Raw genomic sequence first — 21,894 nt, 5'->3', positions numbered from 1 at the left:
ACAGGGCAAGGCAAATGTAGCCGAGTGTAAGCCCGCCAAATTTAGGCTTTGACTTCGATTATCCAAGAATGAGGATAATAAAGCCAATGCTCGTTCTGCAATCCCAACATCCCGTAGCCGCTGTAGCAATACCGCATGATTTACAGTATCAAAAGCAGCAGATAGATCCAGGAGGATGAGAATCACCCTCCCTCCTCCATCAACTGCTGCTCGAATACCCTCAGCTGCTGTTATAAGGGCCGATTTCGTGGAATGTTTAGGCCGAACGCCGTGCTGAGACCTATCCAGCAGGGCATTCTTATCCAGGTAATCATTCAAACTCCGATTTATAGCCTTCTCAATGACCTTTTTCATCAGAGGTAGGCCAGAAATAGGACGATAGTTTTTAAACTCTGATGGTTCCAGGGAGGATTTTTTAAGAAGGGGCTTGACACTCACCATTTTCCAGGTGGTTGGGTAGGGCCCTGCAGCTAGTACCTGGTTGATCAGGGACGTGAGGGTAGGTGTTATCCTATCTGCCACCAAGTGCATAATATACGGAGGACAAGGATCAGAGACTGCACCCGACTTTATCGAACTTAGCAGCGCCAGAACCTTCAGTAAATTAAGTTCTATTTTTCTAACTAGGTGTGGAATATTTTATTGTAGTTTTGTCACTGTTTCACTGCAATAAGTGTTGCACAAATACTTTATACATTGCCTCCTAGGTTAAGCCTGCCTGCTAAGTGCCAAGCTACCAGAGGATGAGCACAGGCTAATTTAGGGTGTGCATCTGACTTACCCTGACTACCCTGACTAGAGTTGTGGTCTCTACTTGGATATAGTGCATAACTCTGCCAACTGGAGATCCAATTTCTGACAAAGCTGTATTAAAGTTTCAAGACTGGGTATTAATTGTCTTTGGAATCTGGTTCTGCAATGTTTCCTCCGGAAGGTATTACACATAATATCCAATTTACAAACATTTTGTTGTGAGGTACGTTTGGAGTATTCCAAAATGTCAGTAGTAAGTCAGGAATAGTCTTTGAATGAAACTTAAATCAGCTTTCATAAGGGTCATTAAAACTGACTTGTTTTAAGTGAGATATCATGAACTAATTTGGAAAGTATGTAAATGATTTATACATTCAGATAGAAGAAACATTGCCACTGAACATTACCTAAAATGTACCGTTTGTTGAAGATAATAGTACAGTGCTGTATTTAACACATCCCACCATAAAGTGTGAGCTGTGTATGCATCACCAGTCAAAAGATATTCAGAGATAGCAGTTGTGTTATCCCTGTCACATGGACCTTGCAAAGCCGACCTGCAGGAGATTTCCTGAGTAAAAAGGTCACAAGAGAAGATGCCTGGGAGGACAGTTAGCAGGCACTTGTTGGGGAAAAGTATTAAGTGTTATCATAAGATGAGTCTTAAAAGCACTGAGAAACACATGGCACATCTGCCAGCAAATGAGAGCAGGCAGAGCTAATAAGGGTTTTGTCCCATGCAACATCTTAAGTTTGCGTTAAGCTGTGAGTGGAGATTGGGGTGTGGCTTGTAATCATGTCCGCGTAGGTGTGCTCTGAAAGACCTCCGTGCTGCGACCTGAATAAATATTCATCCTGCATTATCCTGGCCCATGATGAAGTGGAGGCTGGTCTACTGGGCATTGTGAGACTTCCTGAGGCTGCTCGAGCGACTCTGTCAGCCCAGGACCCCTGAGAGCGTGGACATTGAACTCCGACCTTGGCGAGGGTCTGACGCCATTTTGGGATCGATGCTGCAGCTGAGCTACGTTACTGGGCACTGGACCCATCGGACCCCGCTGGGATGGTGCACAAACTCTGCGGTCCCAGCGGAGATCTGAACTGAGCCGAACAGTGGCCGGAGGGAGGGTGGGGACCGTCATGTGAGGAGCGGCAAAGCGCGGCACGGAGAGGCCCTCAAAGGTGAGAGCAACTGTCAGGCTGGAGCAGACAGCCCTGTCCACGCGAGGAAGTCAACCCCAGAACCGGAGGTGCCCTGAGGTGTTGCGGGGATGTTTGGCACCCTCCCTCGACCATCAGGGAGTGCCTGTTGCATAGGGCAACACCGGGGTTCTACTAAAAATAAAAAAATGACTGAAAAAGCAGGGGAACTGACGAGCTTTCGGAGCGGTCTGCTGCAGACCTGCTGAGATGAAACTAACCCCCGCCCGGCCGGTGGTGGTGATTTGGAGGACCTGTGAGTCATTGAGAACTGGGAGGTGAACTAGGGCCAGAGATCTGTGGAGGTTCGGAGAGCTGGGGATTTTGAAGGAGATCCCTCCCCAGACGCCCGGCCCGGGAGGATAAAAAAAGATCGGCCTGACCTGCCTGAATGGAGGAAAGGGAGGACCCTAGTGTGAGAAGCGCCTACATCCAGGGGGTTGAGGGAGCGGTGAGCGGCTGGTGGCCAAAGATAGGAACCACAATATGGGATTTCTATGCATGGGAGCCACCAAGTGGGACACCAGTGGAGGGGAGTGGAGCTGGTGCTGTGGTGGGCCGCTGAGAGGAGGTGCCTGGGTGCGCTTTGCTGGGGAGTCCTGGGGTACCGGTGCCCTTTCGGACATCATGTAGGCGGGATGCCCCAGACAACCTGAGGGGAAGACAGCGTGGTTGGTGCACGGCAGCGCCGAGCATTGGTGGGGTTGAAGGTACCGGATAAGGGACCCCGGGGGGTTCCTCAGAAGGAGGAGGGCCCACAGGACACCGACTGACACCGCACATTGGTCATCATGGGGGAAAGACAAAGTGACGAAGGCACAATCCAATAAAATTTCAAACTATGCACAGTCTATATTTCACAGCCCAGATGCTAGAGAAGAGGACCCCATGCAGGGAAAGGGGACAACAGAGGGAGCTGTCGAGGACCCACCCACATTGTTGGATGTTATCCAAGCCATTCAGTTGACCAAAGACGACATGGTCTGGAAGATAGATGCCATGGCCAAAGATGTTATTTTATTGAGGTGTGATCTCCGCAAAGTTTCCGACAGAGAAAGACACATATGTCTTAAAGGAGGAGGTAAAAAACCTTAGGGCCACAGTGGTGGAGCTAAAGCGACAAGTGATAAAGCTGGATGACCGGGCAGAAGACTCTGAAGGGAGGTCTAGGAGAGGGAACCTGAGGTTTGTTGGTTTCCCTGAGAAAGCAGAGGGCCCCTCAGTGGATCTGTTCCTCGAGGACTGGATCGTGTGAGGAATGGATTCCAAACAGTTGTCAAAATCTTTCAGTATCGAACAAGCACATAGAGCCCTGGTGGCCCCCCCAGACCCGAAGCACCTCCCTGAGCTACCATTGAAAACGTATTCAACTTGAGGGACCGGGACCATCTCCTTCAGCTCTCTCAAAGCAGATGGCGTTTCTTCTTTGAGGGGCATTCCATATCGGTGTATCCCGACTACACTCAGACTATTGTTGCAGTCAAACGGAGGCTGTGAGACCTAAACCTAACATACAGCCTTATGTTCCCTGCTAAAACAGGGGTGGAGAGTGAAGTCCATGCTTTGTTCTTTTTCTCAGCGGAGGAGGCAGGGGACTGGCTAAACACCAGGGTCCTGGTGGAGAGACATCTGGTGCCTTCTGCGGCCTCCATCGGGACAGCTTCAGCGACATCATCCCTGAGGGGCCGCAGACAATCTATGTGACAGGCACAACACAAGTGGACGATGAGCTCAGGCCACATCACTGTCCTACATGATGGCATGATGCAGGCTTCAGACTCTGAGATTGTGCCAGACTCGATGGAACCAACACCGACATTGAAGCTGGAGCTGGAGAACCTGGCAGCGGCCAAGAATAAGCTCTGTACAGATAAGTCTGTTATGTGTATGTCCAATAAGGGGGTTCATGAGAGACTGTTTCATAGATTTGATGCTGGGTTCCTAGGAGACATGTAATTTGAGGATATATGTATGAACCTTGGTTTCTTTTTTCGGTCCTTATACTCACTCAGCATGTATGGGGCAGGGGCCATGCAGTTTGATACCCATATTACGGGCATGGGCAGCTGCTGGAGTGGTGATGCCCCCACCAGAGTCCAGGTCCACCAGGGAAGCTTGGGAGAGATCTTGTGCCCTGGCGTACCCAGTTCTCTTGCACAGTGCCCAATAGACTGTGCCATTTGGGCTTTCGGTATAACCCGACCGGACCGCGGCCCTGGGAGACTTGCGCAGTGCTTTAAGAGAACTCAGGTAGAGGAGGGGAGGTATGCGGCGGAGTATACTGTTTCTTATATGGCTCACAAGATGTACTTTGAAATTCAGACTGCTGCCCATTGGGGGGAGGGGGTTGGCATTGTTTACCTTTTGAGAGTTTGTTAATTTGTTGGGGAAATTTGGGGGTCGCACAGGATTACACTAACACACGCCGTCTTCCGGGTCGACAGATCAGACTCATTGGGGGAGATGGGATACGTTTCTGGACACTTAATACCACTCCACCCTGACAGTACAAATGTTGAAGGTTCCTAATTGGAATGTTCGGGGTATGGTTGGCATTAATAAACGTCTCAGAATACAAACCTTCCTAAAAATGTACAGAATAGCTTTTGCGGGGCTCCAAGAAACGCACATATGGTGGAACACAATATCGAGCTTCAGCAAAAGATGGCGGGGACAGATATATGCTAGCTCGTATTCTGGTTTTGCGTGGGGGCGCTGGTGTGGGTGGCACCGGGGGTCCCATTTCAACACCTCCACCACGTCCTGGACCCCGAGGGGCGATACATCATATTTTTGGGGAGGTGGGAAGGTAAGGAAATATGTATTGTGAATGTCTATGCTCCTAACTCTGACTGCTCCAATTTTCTCCCAGCAGTCCTGAAGGCAGCGACACAGAGCTTTTCCTCTTCGGAAATGTTAACTGTATCTTTGATGCAGAACTAAATAGAGAACCCCCTAGAGAGCATACCAAACCCCGCATGTCTAGATCCCTTGCTGCTATCCTGCAGAGCATGCAGCTCTGGAACGAGTGGAGGACACGCAATCCCTCAAAAAGAGAGCTTTCCTGTTTCACTCCTGCTGCCAATATGTTTTCCTGAATTGACCACTGCTGCGTTTCAGCAGGCCTCTCTGCCGCAACACAGGGCATTTCATACGTACCCCGTTAATTATCTCACCATGCACCTCTGTTACTGACCCTGACCAGTGGGCAGGGTCGACCGGACATTCCAATATGGCATCTTCGGGCAGAGGCCCTCACAGATCCCTCATATGCACAGACAGTAGGGGAGGCTTTAAGACATTACTTTGGGGAGAACTGGTGTCAACAGCCAATAGGTACACAGAGCGGGAGACCATGATGGTTGTCATTAGGGTGGTTTGCATCAGAACCAAGTATAGCGTCCAACACCAGCTCAGTGCCGACATAGACACTTTAGAAAAACGGCTAAAGGACCTGTATGACACTCTTCATAGGTCACCGGCCAACAATGCCAAAAGGACAGGGGTCCGAGGGGAGTTGATAGAGGCTTGGTCCGATTGGAGAAACACAGGTATACCACTTATAGACAGAGGTTGCATATTGAGGGGGACAGATTAGGTGCGCTCTTAGCTAGATTAATCAGGACGGAGATAGACCACACACCTATTCTACAACTTCGCAACAGTGGGGGGAATGTGGTGCACACACAAGACCCAATTCTGAAAGAATTTGCGACTCACTTGCGACAAACATGCTTGATTACCGCCCAGGTTAGGCCACTCGCTCTACAGAGCTTCCTTGATGGGATAAAGCTTCCCACTATGGGAGAGGACAAAGCCAGGGCACTTGGGGCGCCACTTACCAGGAAGGAGGTATTGGCATCGATAAAGGTGCTGAAATCAGAGAAGTGCCCCGGGAACGAAGTACTCCCAGCGGAGTTTTATAAAACATTTGCTCTGCAGCTGGTCGACCACCTCTTGGAGGTGTTTAATGAATCCTTGGCCCGGGGGCACTTCCTAATACCATGATGGAAGCACTGGTGTCCATGATCATAAAACCGGATAGGACTCCCCTTTACCCGGGCTCTCATAGGTCAATTTCCGTCCTGAACATTGACGAGAAATTACTAACTGGCATGCTGGCGGCACGTCTTCTGCCATGCGTGACCTGATTGGTCCACTCGGACCAAGCAGGGTTTATTCCCGGACGCAACACCACACATAATCTGCATAGACTCACTCAAATTTGGCACGCCCCATGCCTATGGGAAGAGAGTTTGGCTCTGTGTCTCCTAGATATCCGGCATACCTTTGATTCTGTTGAATGGGGCTACATGTAGAGGGTGCTTAGTGGAATGGGGTTAGGGGATAAATGTTTAAGATGGTTAAAACTGCTCTCCACTGGGCCGATGGCCCAGGTGTGCCTTAGAAATCAGGTGTCAGATAGTTTCAAGCTCCAGAGGGGTACCCGATAGGTCTGCCCCTTATTGACAATATTGTTCGCCCTTGTGATGGAGCACCTGGCTATCAATCTGAGAAACAAGATGGCACGATGGGGAATACTGTTGGGAACCGGTACCCATGTGGCGCACACAGCACCACCTGTGTGCCCTTGTCACGCTCCCTGCTGCTACCGTGAGTTTGAGGCCCTCCTCCACCTGCAGGCTACCACCTGCGCCTCATCCCTGGTGGCCCAGTCGTGGACTGTAGGTATCAGGTTATTCGCTCTGCCCCTGTTTCCTGTTTGCAATCTTTAACTCTGCACTCTTTCCCTTTGTCTTCAGTTAGTTCTTGCTTGTATTCTGTTTTTGTTTTCTTTCCCTGTATTTCCTTGATTGTCGTGCCTTGTTTACCCCCACCAGCTCTGATCTCCTGTTTTCTGCCGCTGCGTCTCCTGCGGCCCTGCCCCCCCCACTCACTCATTCGTCCAGGTCCTGCCTCCCAGCTGCTCCTCCCTCCCACCTCCACTTCTTATAGCAGCCGCTGTGCGGCCGCTGCACAGCCACGTGCAGCAGGCGCACCTAAGGCAAGTCCGTCTGCGCCTGTCCGTGCCTGGATCACGCCCAGCACCAGACCCCCCGTGTATGCCACGACACCCGATGCTGCTATGACACCAGCACCCACCATGCACTAAACACCAGCTGATCCCACACCTGCATCCGGGCCAACACAAAGCAGACCCATGGACCCTTCTCCTGCCGGAAATGCCACTACACCAGCCTCCAAACCACAACCACGCCCACCAGGGTAGGTCGCAACAGCCTCTGATGCCTTCTTCTCAACACCCGTTCTGCCCGCAAACATGCCATCGAACTCTGGGACCTACTCGACTCCACCGCCCCTGACGTTGCCTTCCTGACAGAGACATGGATGAACCCCTCCTCGGCACCCAACATCGCCATAGCTATCCCTGACGGCTACAAGATCACCCGCAGGGACCACACCAATGGCACAGGAGGAGGAATCGCCATCGTCCACAGAAACACCCTCAGAATCTTGACTAGCACTGACGACACGCTTATCACTGCCAAACATCTGCACTTCCAGATCCACACCGACCCCAACACCACCCTCAGAGGCACCCTCATCTACAGACCACCCGGCCCCTGGCTGGAGTTCAGTGACTCCATCGCCAACCTCGTCAGCATGCACGCCCTCGTGTCCACGGACTACATCCTCCTCAGAGACCTGAACTTCCACCTCGAGAACACCAATGCCAGCAACTCCACCACCCTGCTTGCCAACCTTGCCAACCTCAGACTCAAACAGCTAGTCACGACCCCCACCCACTCCGCCAGACAGACGCTCGACCCCAGCTTCTCAGCCAGCAACCACGTCACCTTCAGCCACACCACCGAACTCCACTGGACAGACCACCGCTGCGTCCACTTCACCTTCAAGAAACCCACCACGCACCACCGCAGACAACGAGCCCCCCAGTGCAGCTGGAGCAAAGTCACCGAAGACCAGCTAGTCACCACCCTTGCCTGAAACCCACCAACAGACCCTACTGACACCGACTCCACCTCCCTCAACCTCAGGCAATGGATCTAGGACTGCACCAACACTCTCACCCCGATCAAGAAACCCTCGAACAGACGCACAGACAGAAAAGTCATCTGGTTCATCGCCGACCTCCAGGCATCCAAGCAGGACTGCCGTAGGCTCGAGATGAAGTGGCACCATGAACTAACACCAGACAGCAACACACCCTGCAAGAGTGCTATCCGCAGACACCACCAACTCATCTGAACCGCCAAAAGGACCTCCTTCAAAGAGCACCTTGACAACAACGCATGCAACAGCAAAGATCTCTTCAACATCGTGAAGGAGCTCTCCAACCCCAACCCGAGCTCAAACTCCAATGACATCCCGCCATCACAAGACCTCTGCGAGTCCCTAGCCACCTTCTTCCAACGCAAGATTGCAGACATCCACGACAGCTTCAGCAACCAGGCCCCCCCGACAGACACAGACACCTCAGACTCACTGCTCCCCAGCATCATCAACATCGACCCCCTGCTGTCCTGGACCCATGTCTATGATGAAGACACCATCAAAATCATGAACACCATCCACTCCGGTTCACCATCTGACCCCTGCCCGCACCACATCTTCAACAAAGCAAGCTCCACCATCGTACCCCATCTCTGCAAGATCATCAAAAGCTCCTTCTTTCCAGACCGCCACCTTCCCGGAGAGCTGGAAGTATGCCGAAATCAACGCCCTACTCAAGAAACCCAAAGCTGACCCCAAGGACCTCATGAACTTCCAGCCCATCTCCCTCCTACCGTTCCCGGCGAAAGTCATCGAGAAGATCATCAACAAGCAACTGACCTCCTTCCTCGAAGACAACAACATCCTGGACCCGTCCCAATCCGGATTCTGCAGCAACCACAGCACCAAAACAGCCCTCATCGCCGCAACCGACGACATCAGGGTGATAATGGACAACGGAGTAACCGCGGCCCTCTGCCTCCTGGATCTCTCGGCCGCCTTCGACACTGTCTGCCACCACACCCTCCTCACACGCCTCCACAATGCAGGGATCCATGACAGAGCATTGGACTGGACCACCTCCTTCCTCACCAGCAGAACCCAGAGTGTCTGCCTCCCCCCTTTCCGCTCTAAAGAAACAAAGATCATCTGCGGCGTACCCCTGAGCACGACACTCTTCAAAATCTACATGGCACTGCTCTCCAACATCACCAGATCGTACCACCTAAACATCGTCTCATACGCCGACAACACCCAGGTGATCCTCTCCCTCACCAAGGCCCCCACCACTTACAAATCCAACCTCCACAAAGGAATGAAGGCCATCACCGAATGAATGATGACCAGCCACCTGAAACTGAACTTGGACAAGACGGAGGTCCTCATCATCGGTTCCACTCGCTCCGCCTGGGACAGCTCATGGTGACCGACCGCACTGGGAACTGCTCTGACACCTACTAACCATGCACGCAACCATGGAGTCATCCTGGACTCCGCACTGTCAATGACCCAGCAAGTGAACGCCATCTCCACCTCCTCCTTCAACACCCTCTGCATGCTCCGCAAGATCTACAGATGAATCTCCACCGGTACCAGAAGCAGCAGCAGACTGCTCTAAGGCAACGCTCTCTACGCAGGAACATCAGCCAAACTCCAGAAATGACTACAACGCATACAGAACGCCTCAGCACGCCTCAACCTTGCCATTCCCCGCCACAGCTACATCACAGCCCATTTGAAAGACCTACACTGGCTCCCCATCAACAAGAGGATCACCTTCAAGCTCCTCACCCATGCTCACAAAGCTCTTCACAACACCGGACCAGCGTACCTCAATGAACGACTCACCTTCTACACCCCGAACCGTCAGCTTCACTCCTCTGACCTCACCCTTGCCACCGTCCCCCGCATCCGTCAAGCGACCGCTGGTGGCAGATTATTCTCTCACCTCGCCGCAAAGACCTGGAACACCCTCCCCATCCGCCAACGACAGACCCAAGACCTACTAGCCTTCAGGAGACTCCTCAAGACCTGGCTGTTGGATCAGTAGCAGCACCCCCCCGAGCGCCTTGAGACCTTCACGGGTGAGTTGTGTGCTCTACAAATGTACTGATTAATTGATTGATGTATGCAGATAACACGTTGGTGTATCTTCGGTATCCTGAAGAGGCAATACCTGTGCTCCTTAGGAAGCTGGCCGAATTTGGGAAATATCAGGACTGTGCCTTAATCTGGGAAAGTCTAAGCTCTTTCCCATTGGAACACTGGTGGACAGGGAAGAAGGTGTGTTATCTAAGCCTGGGCGAGACACTACGCTTCGCCCACGTAGTGCACGTAGCGCTGCATGCTTCGCAGTTTTCGAAGTAGGCGAAGCAGGCAAGCGCTACGCACACCCAGGGCGAAGCGTAGCTGCCTGCCGCTGCCACCCGCCTCCCGCCCGCCCTCCTTTTAAATCAAACCCCCGGATTTACAATAAATACTAAATTAAAGAAACTTACCTGAAACGCGGCGTCTCCGGGGCTCCCTCTTCCATTTCAAACTTCTTCTGACTAATGCGCATGCGCGGACGCCCGCGCATGCGCATTTCTCGCAAGAAATGCGCATGCGCGGGCTTCCGCGCATGCGCATTTGTCAGAAGAAGTTTGAAATGGAAGAGGGAGCCCCGGAGACGCCGCGTTTCAGGTAAGTTTCTTTAATTTAGTATTTATTGTAAATCCGGGGGTTTGATTTAAAAGGAGGGCGGGCGGGAGGCGGGTGGCGCGTAGTGGGGCTACGTGAAGCACGTAGTGTGCGTAGATTTGGGCACACTACGTGCTGCTTCACGTAGCCCCACTACGCCCACTACGCCCACCCTTAGTGTTATCCCCAGTGGGAATGCGCTGGGTCAGAGATGAAACACGATATCTAGGGATCAGTTTGGTGCATACACAGGCAGCCTATTTGGAGCAAAATATGGGGAGGTGTGTGGAGGGCATCTACAAATCGATCGCATTCTGTCTAGATCGACCGTTATCTTTCATGGGTCGGGTCACCTTGATAAAAATGGTGATCCTTCCGCGCTGTCTGTATGTCATGCAGAACTCCCTCTACCGTATACCACAGGTGTATTTACGGCAGTTGGACCGTCTCCTGCTGGAACCGTTATGGGGTTCCAAAAGGAAAAGGGTAAATTGAGATAGATTACAGTGGACATGGGAACAAGGGGGGTTCAAGGTCCCTCGGCTGGGCCTTTACTATATGGCGACACAACTCCAGCACGCAGTGCACTGGCTGAATGAACACAACAATTGGGAGAAGCAGTTACTGGAAGGTACTCACCGGGGGACTCCTCTCTAGGACCTCCTCATGCTGGGGTCCAGGGTGCCACAATGTCTCCCGTACATTGTTCGGCATGTGGCCACAACCTGGAAAGCTGCAATTAAAACTGGGGTGAAATGGGCGCCTTATGCCTTGGATGTCCAGCAATGGGCAGTGATCCCATTCAAACGTATACGTTATAACATGTCCATCACTAAGTGGACGGAGGGAGGCTGCCGCATGATGGGGGACCTGTACTCTGCCCAGCAGTTCCTTACCAGGGAGGAGGCAGAGTGAAAGTTTGAGTTGGGCAGGGGGCAGTACCTTCAGTACGTAAACATTTTGGCGGTCACTTGCGACAGGAGTCACCCATATCAGCTACCCTACAGGCTATCTTGACCTTGGTTGGGAGACGTAGACTAGCTTCCCATGTTTACAGGGCACTCAGGGAGGACATCGCTGTTGAACCCCTCCTAGTACAAGCTAAATGGGATGCGATAGTGGATGAACCTTTCACAGACTCTGAGTGGAAGAGGGTACATGAGGGGGTTAAGAAAATTAGCTCCAACATCAGATTTAAGCTCACTCAATTTAACATTGTTCATCAAACCTACTTGACTCCCTGAGTACTGCACAAAATATACTCTGCCCAGTGCCCCAAATGTAGTTACGCAGATGCCCACTCCCTGCATATGACTTGGGACTGTCCAGAATTGGTGTCCTTCTGAGGTTCGTTGTTAGAACACCTACACAGGGTTACTGGATGGACGCTGCCCCACTTGATCAAGGAGTTACTGCTGGGGCTCCTTCCTAGCCCTAAGGGGAAAAAACTTACAAGGAAATTTCTCCAGCTGAGGCTGGTACTGGTTAAACGGCGAATAACAATTAGGTGGATGAGCTTGACGCCCCCCACGGTGGAGAGTCGGGCCAAAGACTTATGGGAATCGGCGATGGCTGAGCTAATCTGCATGAAATGAGTTAGGAAGGATGACAAATTGGAAGATGATGCGAGGTCCTGGTATGCCATGATTAAATAAGTCCCCATGTGAGAAGTTGGCCTGGCGTATGCTGGTCACTAGTTAAAGTGGCCACCTTGCACCAGTCCAATTCGACTCTTATGGTAGGTAGGTTTAAGACAACCTTTTAAAGAAAGCTATCCTAGTGGTAGCTGTGGCGAGCAGCCTTCAGGCTAAGTCTCAGAGCAGCTTGTTTTACCTTATAATCTCTTGAATTACCAAATGAAAGGACACCACACAGGTATATATATAAAATATATATGTATTTATTACTAGACACACACTACTAATCTTTTTATGAGATTAGAAGTCAAGAACATATGCAAATATCAACGTTTCACAATAAGTTAAGCACAAATATGGCTGGGGCCCTAGGGGCGTACCAGACCATTTACTAAAAAAGAGGTTTAGGAATGTCGACTTGCAAGGGGACGAGGCCTAGGGCCTGTAGAATCGCTGGGGCTTCACTAATCCACCCAAGGCAGGTAAGTAAAGGACCCACGGGAGATGCGTGCAGTGTGAGAACACAGCCGCGGGTTCCCTATTGATTTCAATGGAGCAAGTCGCGGTTGGATTTTTAAAGTTTTAGGGTACTTCGGGAGAGTCTACAAGCAAGCCACTTACAAGGTAAGTAATTCGAGGACCAACATACACAGGCGCACCAGAGTGCACGAGTTACCTCACCCAGGGAAGTCGGGTGCATAGGTGTCTTTTGGTGTTGGGTCGTGTCTTCGTTTTCAATGGAAGCTGAAGAAGATTTGCTGCTTGTGAAGACTGGAGAAGTGTCCGGTGGAATCCAAGGCGGGATTCAGAAAAAAGAAGACCTGAAAGCAGAGGAGACAGTGTTCAAAGTCACTTGCCAGTGACCCGGGGCCAGGAAGATGGATGCCCACAGTCGTCGGGTGATTTCAGGTGATCAAGGGTGTTTTGACACTTCAGCCACGAGGTCCAGGAGGCATCGATGATGACCAGGAGCTGGATTCAGAGTGTCCCACAAGGTCTGCAGCTTACTGAGGTGTTGGCAACCAGATTGGTGTCAACAAGCCTTGGCAACAGCAAGTCTCGTGGAAAGTGAAGAAAGTCAGCGATGCAGACCAGCAAGATCTGAGGGACTCACCCTGCAAGGGTAAGTGAGGGCAGACCTGGAGCAACCAGAGGAATCCTTTGGTTTGATGAGAAAGTCTTCAGAGGACCCACAAGCCAATGGGCAAGGGATCGCAAAGATGCCTTGTGAGGATTCACTTCACAGGAGACCGCGGTCACTCGGGATGAGGTAGGCCTCTGATTTTTGGAGGAAATCCTGCTGGAGGCTTGGGCCACACGGGGTCCAATGCACAAGTTCATAGACCATTGTCAGGGTGTTGCACTCAACAATAGTGCACGGTACCCGGGTATTGCTGTTCCTCGTCACTCATGGGGTCCACTCTCCTCAGCTTTGCTGGGGACTTACGATGGCCGTCGAGAAGTCAGGAAATCCACTTTTGGGGCTGCAGGGACTGGACTCCAGCGGGAGTGGGAAAGTTTGCGACCGTTGATTCAAGTATTTGGTGCCTGCCAAGCAGGTGAGTCACTCCTTGACTCAAAGGGAGATTCTTCAGTCTTCCAAAGGTAGTGGAATGTCGAAGGGCAAGGATTCTTCTTGTAGAGCATCATCCAGGGTTATCTAATTTGCAATGGCAAGGTTTCCCTATCTTATACTAAAGGAACGGGAGGGACTATCTCTATGACCCCTCCTATGGGAGGGTCAGGGGAGTGGGTGGCTACACCGACTTCCCTTTGTCCAGTTTCACACCAGAGTAAGGGCAGGTAGCCCCTGAACCGGTTTGAGCTGGCATATGCACAGAGGAGCCTACTGCTCTCCCAGTGCAGGACTTCAAAGCACTCTAGGAGTGCACCCACCCAGCTCCAATACACTAAATCCTGTCTGGAAGGTGGTTACACCTCCCTGTGACAGGATGCCTATTGTTGGGCCTCCTCCCCTGCGAGTTTCGGTCAGCAGCAGGAGGGCAGCCCAGTGTATGTGCTGGTGGCATCCATTTTGTGATGCCAGGGCTCTTTCAGAATTCTACCGTGTTTCCACAGTAGGTACATGTCTTCCCCTCTAGAAGGGTGGGATCATACTCCCACACCAGTTACTGGTGTGGGGGTATGATTCCAAGTTGTTTGACACCAAACACAACATGTTTTGATGCAGTCATTCCAAAGTTAGCATTTACCGGTGGGTTATAATGCACTTAAGAGTATATGGTTTAACCGCATCCACAAACAGCCACAGAGAATAGACGCTGCCAGCTGCAGAGGGGCCCTGCTCATGCAGAGGCACCCCCTCACATTGTAAACCAAGCACCCTGCCCTCAGGATTGATAGGGCCTGCCTTAGGGGTGACTGATAGGTTTATATGTGTGTGTATGGTGAGATATAGGGAACCTATATCTCAGTGAGGAGTGCTAACACTACCTCACCCAGGCTGCAGTAGCAGGCCTGTGGTGTCAGATCTAGTCTGCTTCCCAGGGGTGGCATAATACATGCTTCAGCCCCTGGTAGGCCTGTGAAGTACCTATGCCCTTGGTACCTAAGGTACCATATACTAGGTGCTCATAAGGTACCACAGTATCCAATCACTAGTGCATCTAATATGCACTCCACATTGTTTAGAGAGAACAGAGAGACAGGGGCCCTGATTAGCAGGGACCCAGCTAGACTATAGCCAGAAACCAGTGTTAACATCAGAAAAAAAAAGTGGAGGCAACATAAGTGCAGATCCTACTCTCCTACACCCCGCTAGAGGGGTCCTTACCTCACAGGAGGTGTAGGGAACGCAGGCTGACAATTCTGAGTCTGAGGTGCTGGTATCGCTTGGGAATACAATCCGAGAATGTAGTAGACCTGCAACAACAGGAAGATGTAGCCCAACATACGGCACATGGTGTGTGGGGGATTTTACTCTAGACGAGCCTGGGGGGGAGGAGTGGGGCTTTTTAAGAGTTGTGTGTTGTGATTTATATCCATGAGTAGCTGATGTTATGTCCGGACATAGTAATATGTATCATAAATACAAAGTTTATGCTGTGAATGTTTTCCACTTTTAAACGGAATGTATTGGCATTTTTGCCATATTCTCCTGTGAAGTATACCTACTGCCATAATTGTATTGTGATTCTGGACGACCAATAAATACAATAAAAATGTCTTTTGCAAAAAATCTGTGAGCGGAGATTCAAAACAGCAATTAGACTTGTGGCAAGTTGCAACCTGCCAACGTGAAAAATGTGTATTGTGTTTATTATTTTGTAACCCGTGAAAGCCTCACACTCCTTTAAATACAGGTTGTCTCACAGAATCTTTCATCACTAAAGTGTGAAACATTTGCATGATGAAATTACAAGTTACAAAATATGTGCTGGGTAGACAATAAAACATTCAGTTTAAAATGGCTACCCACTAAAGTTAATATACAACATGACATTTAATGTAAGTGTTCCCAGAATTTCAAAATAGGATTCTAACATTAACCTTTAAAATTACATGTACTTCTGGGTGCCATATTTCCTCAGAATAATTAATAAAAGCTACTCATTTTTTTATGCTTGCAGATCTTAATTGCTTTAAAAAATGTGCTCTGCAGATGATCTAAGGACATGGAGAGATTTCTTATCCATACAAAGAAAACAGTCGGTTTGGCCTGCCCATCACTTCCCTGTACTTCAAAACGCCAGTCCACAGAGGTGCAGTTACCCACATTGATTCTAATTGGCTTCCCACAAACATAAACTGCACCCAGGCATAAAATAAAAATAACAATTCCAGATTGGAATTTGCAGGATATCAAACGGGCCAATACTGTTTTAGCTCCAATGGAAATAACGTTTCCATTTCATAAATTGATTAAGTTCTAGTTTTATTAGGAATAAACTATCCACAGATTGACTGGTATGCTCAGTGGTTTAACTGCTGCTTGAATATTTTGATGGCCCGAAAAATCAAACACTTGTCTAAAAAATATGACTACTATAGTCAAAAAATTATATAGATTGTATTCCGTCTTCACCCCGTTTAATCTGTGCTAAATTTGAGCCGGTGGTTTCCAGTGCTCGGCACTGCTACCTAATTGTCCAAACTGGGACTTTTGGCAGTCTGCCATATGGTGGAGCTCTATAGCAAAAATTAGAGATGAGGACAACAACAGTTGTTTATTCACTCAATATACAGTAAAAATGACTAATACCTGCTGCCCAATCCATTCTTATAGCATTGGGGACACGGAATAGTCTGAATTGCCACACGTGTAGGTGTGAAAATCTTTAGTAAGTTGTGTTAGAATTGTCACTGGCAGTGTAGGCAGGGGCAATAAGTGTTGCAAGCTGCAGTGGCCCACTGATTAGGGACCTGGCACTTATTGTTTTTCAAATTAAGCACTGTATTTAATTGTTGTGTTGAGCAGTTCCCATATTGAATACAAATATATTTCTGTGATCTGCCCTCAGACAACCTTTCTACCCCACCCACTTGCTCCAAACCCTGACACACACAGGCCCACTGCTCCCATTTACCTGCACTCTATATTGGAAACCTACTGTCTCTTCACCTTCAGTTTTCAGAGCCCAGACTCCAACATTTACAGAGGTGGAAGCACAGCTGGCACATTATCACCTGTCCTCCCAAGTGCATTGGGTTTTGGAGTTCACTGTGGTGATGGTATTGACATGTAAAGTGGTTCTCCATCAGATATTTACACAGCCAGTGCTGAACATCCCTGGCCACCTGTTTCATAGGTATTTCCATTACAGCACATTGTTTACTGATGGTGCAAATCAATAAAATTAGGCTAAAACCTGTGAAACACAGGCGCAAAGTCCACAAACACTAAGTACAAACGCTATATGTGTTAATGTTTGCACAAATAATACTGACAATGAAAATGACCACCAAAGAGGCCTGCTTGGAAGCAATATTTCAAGAAAAACTAAAATGTAAATTCAAAGCAAACATATGAAAAATGCATTTTGAAATGGCCATGTTAAGAGACTCATTACGATTTGCCCTTTGAAATTAGAAAATCGTGCTACATGTGTCATAAAAATGACAAGGTCCATAGATTTATTGCGGACCTAGTTGCTTCTTCTGGACGTTGGATGTGCTCCAAGCAGACGAGGTCTTGAGTAGAGAAAATGAGTGGATCTTAGGAATCCCTGGCTCATGTAATTCCTGTTTTCTAAGAGGACCCTTAGGGTCCCCATCATAATCAGCTTATGACTTTGTGGCAGAGGGAGTTGCCGGATGATTTCACAGGACAAAGGCAATGGGCCACTAAAGTCAACCACCAATGCAACAATGTATAAGCGAAGAGAGTATGTAATAATAATATGTTCTTACCAGATTGAGCCACTTGAAGAGCAGAAAAGGATGTATAGAATTAGTTACTAACACTTAATTATACATTGTCACCATCTAAAACCATTACACAACAAAACAACATTTTTCCCAAACATATGAGCAGCCTATGTGATTCAGCAGCAAAAAATCAGAAATGCAAATTCGGAAGAAGCAAGTAGAGATACACAGGTAAAAAAATCCACTTTATACTCAATTAGAGAGACTGCATTTAGAGTACAGGGTTATAGTCTGGTTATGTCAACAAAGAATCTGATGAAGCTGAGAAAGTACAGGGAAATAAGACATACATTTATAACATGGGTGGTAGTTTTAACATTTGACCAAAGGTCACAAAAATATGGCTTATACTAAGCTTTCCACCCAGCAGGCTTAAGGGGCAAAGGCTGTGTGCATTAATGGTCGCTGGAATCTGTTTATACTTCTGTTGTCACAGCAAGAACCTACAATACATATGGCAATATTCACAAACACTTTGCTTCGACTTATGCTTAAAGTCCTTCTGAATTTCAGCAATAAGACAGGAGTACACAAGGAGTAATTCCTACCATACTCCAGAGGTTAATGTTTAAGCCAGGGAGCACTAAATGAGGAAGTCACATCTGGTCATACACCTATCATTAATCGTCTGCAGAGGGTGCAAAACTCCGCCGCCCGTACAATTGTCGCCCTCCCTAAATCTTGCCCTACTTCCAAATACATACATACGCTACGCTGGCTTCCAATAGAAAAGAGAATTCTATTCAAGTCTCTGTGCATCGCTCACAGAATTTTTTAAGCCCAAGCCCCTTTCATTCTAGCCAATCTTCTTGTCCCCTATGTACCGGAACACGCCCTCCACTCCTCAAACCAACATCTGCTATGTACACCCCCTGTTACAAGAACCCGGGCGGGAGGCCGGTCGTTCCACGTTTTAGCTTTCTCTCTCTCAAATGCTGTTCCTAGCACTATCAGGAATCTACGGACCATGAGGATTTCAGGAGGGCAGTTAAGACTTGGCTCTTCCCCTGATTATTCTTCTGTCTTGCCCCCGCTCCTCGGTTTGTACCTGCGGATCTAGCGCTGGGACGCCCCGTCGATGGGGCAGCCATGTGCTCTACAAATACGATCACATAACATAACATTACATCTATGTGAATCAGGCATACGCTTCTTGTTGATACTTCAGAGGCAGGAAGATCTGTTTGACCATAAGAAAGTACAATGGGTCAGGTACAGAATCTGAAACATGCTTTCCAGCTCCAGATTGGGGCATTGCATTGTATCTATGGGAACATTAGAAAAGGTAGCTAACTGATTATGAATAATAATGACCTTCTCTTGAAAGAAGTGAGCAACTGAGTCACAAAATTCCTGATTTTTAGTCGCTACATTGAAGAATTTTGTTTGCATGAATGAATGAATAAAGGAATTTATTTATAAAGCGCTACGTCCACTCCAAGGAGCATCTTGGCACTATCAGACCATAAGCAGAAGACAGAGCAATAACGAAAGGGATAAGGTGACAGATAAAAGTGTAAGTCCCTGTGATTATCCTGATAGCAGGGAGAACACGGTACTATCATTGATGGAGGTAAATGGGCAGAGGTACTTTGGGCAACCAATGCATCGGCTGTCATACAATGGGTCATAAAAGCACAGAGAAACACATTGCACATCTGCCAGCAAATGATAGCAGACAGAGCTCTTTAGAAATGTGTTGCACAGATGATATAGGGACATGAAGAGATTTCATATCCATATAGACAATGCAGCTGATTTGGGCTCCCCCTCCCCTTCCTTGGATTGTAAAACAGCAGCCCAGAGATGTGTGGGCTACCCACATTGATTCTGATTGGCTGCCTACAAAACAAAACTTCTTCCAGTCCTAAGAGAAAAAAAATATAGGGGATTATGTGCAATCCCCTTGCACCAAATTTGCTCCTCTGGAACTTCACTTTTGTGACGCTCGAAGGCACAAATTAGACCATCATATTTACGAAGCCACGAAAAGTGGCAAAAGCCAACAACAAAGACACCTGTGTTGGTGCTTGGAAGCAAATTGTGGACCGGTAGAAAGGAATGCACGGTATCTTGTAAATGCAGTGCATTCCTACCATTTGGAATTGGCGTTCGGCAGCGCAGCAAAATGACTTGCTAAAATAAAAAGTCCTTCGATTATTATAATGGAATTTGCTGAATATCAAACAGGTAAGTTCTGTTTTAGATCCAATAGAAATGACCTTGCCATTTCAGACACGGAATATACAATTTCTCAAGTTCTAGCTTTGTTAGGAATAAACTAACCAAAGCTTGGGTGGTAGGCCTGGTGGTTTTACTCCTGTTTGAATATTTTTTTGGTTAAAAAAAAAACAACACTTATCCAAAAATATGATTGAGAGAGTCAAAGCGTACATATAGTTTATGTTCCAGCTCTACCCTGTATAGAGTAGGGCACAAATATATTGTTCAGAGCTGTCCTCCGACAACCTCCCCACATCCCTTTCTCCAACCCCTGCCACCCACTGGCCCATGCTCCCATTTACCTACACACTTATTGGAAACATACTATTTCTTCAATTTCAGTTTTTAGAGCTCAGACTAAAATAGTTACAGAGCTGGGATCACTTCAGGCATATTACACAATAGGTGGATACTAATATATTGCTCTGAGCCTCCCCACCCCACTCCCTGCAATTCCTGCCAGGTACCATGCCAACCGCCCATTTACACAGAATGTAAACATATAGGGGGTGGGATTGAAGTTGCTTATTATCACCAGTCCTCTCAGGTGCATTATGTTATGAAGTCCATTGTGATGATGATACTCAAGAGTAAAGGTCTTCTCAATCAACAGCTATGCAGAGCCAGTGCCTGGCTGCCAGTTTGTTTATGTGTGACATTTCATGATTGCCGACAAATTGTATTGTACTCTTTATGGCTCCTGTTGCAAGGAGATCTAAGAGCTAAAACTGTACCTCAACTGTACAATGTTTAAGGATACAGCAAGGATAAACCAACAAAACACATTCTGCTAAGCAGTGCTTCAAGTGGCTGTCAATTAACTACACTTAAGTGCTGCAAGAAGCTGTCACATGCCAGACTGTATATCATATGGCTAGCCTTGCAAGTGCATCACCAAACAGCACTTTGGTTGTCTCATGCACATTGCTGCATTTTGCCATAAACACACTGTGCTTTGCTTCATCAGACCCCTCCTGCTAGCACTTGGTCACTTAAGTGCCACTGTCACAGGATACACAAGCACATTTACCCATTCCAAGCCACTCTTCATCCTGGAAGTGCCAATCTTGACTTGTGTCTAGTCAACACTGATCTGACTGAATCTAAATTAAAATGTATGCTCTGTATGCACATTGAAAATCAACTCTCAATGTTTCACACTCAGCATATATATTCATTTTGGCATAGGCAGTGTTTGAATCAGCATCAGCTAAAGTGACCACTATTTTTTTTATCTTACATGAGGCCAAGTTTAATAGTGGCAGCCTCTGCTTATTGAGGACAGAGACTACAGTGCTGCACTTAGAGAGCTTAGCTCACCTTGTCTAGACTTGCTCAGGGAACTTCGACAGGAGACCTTAGAATTACACGGTTGCACTGGTCAGGATGGGCCTTGCCAGTGTCACGGGTAGCAGGCAACATATGTCTATAAAGTTGCTTGTAAATAAACACAGTCATCCAGCTACAGACATGACCCCTTTGATGATTCACAAGCAATATGATGCCAGCCTCTTCAGGCAACAATCCGTCAAAAGGAAACCTGTGACTACTTGCTTGCTGCTATTCAGCTCTCCTGCACAACAGAGGGCCCATATACAAGGAGGCTGTTCTTTTTGGCCATGTAATGAGACAGGCCAAGCCCATGGCCGGCTGTGGGATGATCGTTTGTGGTATATGATTGGCATAAATTGAAACATTCTGGCACTGGAATATTGGGGGCTTCTATAGGAAAATGCTAGCCCTGGCACAATGATGCTAGATTTTCAAATGTAGTGACATCCATAGTGCACTTTGGGAAAATGCGGTCAACTCCTGCAGAGTGTTAGGTTTAGATATCTTGGCACATCAGGAGAGGATTTAAAAATGTAATACGTGCCCTTTCAGAGCCTTTCGCTTTTTAGCAATTCTTTGCAAAGATTGTGGTTTAAAATGCACTATTTGCCCACTAACCTTAAAAAATGTTTTCAGGGGGAGATAACCCCATAGGAGAAGCCTGATTTATTTCTTTGTAAACTCACTACAATTGAGGCAAGTATCA

At 48.2% G+C, this 21,894-nt stretch overlaps 1 long non-coding RNA gene across 1 annotated transcript in view; it reads right to left on the bottom strand.

Moving 5' to 3' along the window:
• The window catches only part of LOC146806005 (uncharacterized), a 699,435-nt gene that overhangs the window by 166,391 nt on the left and 511,150 nt on the right, over positions 1-21,894 (bottom strand). The gene's annotated exons all lie outside the window — the stretch shown is intronic.

Source organism: Triturus cristatus, chromosome 8, assembly GCF_964204655.1.
Source record: "Triturus cristatus chromosome 8, aTriCri1.1, whole genome shotgun sequence".
Taxonomy (NCBI): Eukaryota; Metazoa; Chordata; class Amphibia; order Caudata; family Salamandridae; genus Triturus; species Triturus cristatus.
This window is presented reverse-complemented; position numbering and strand designations above follow the sequence as displayed.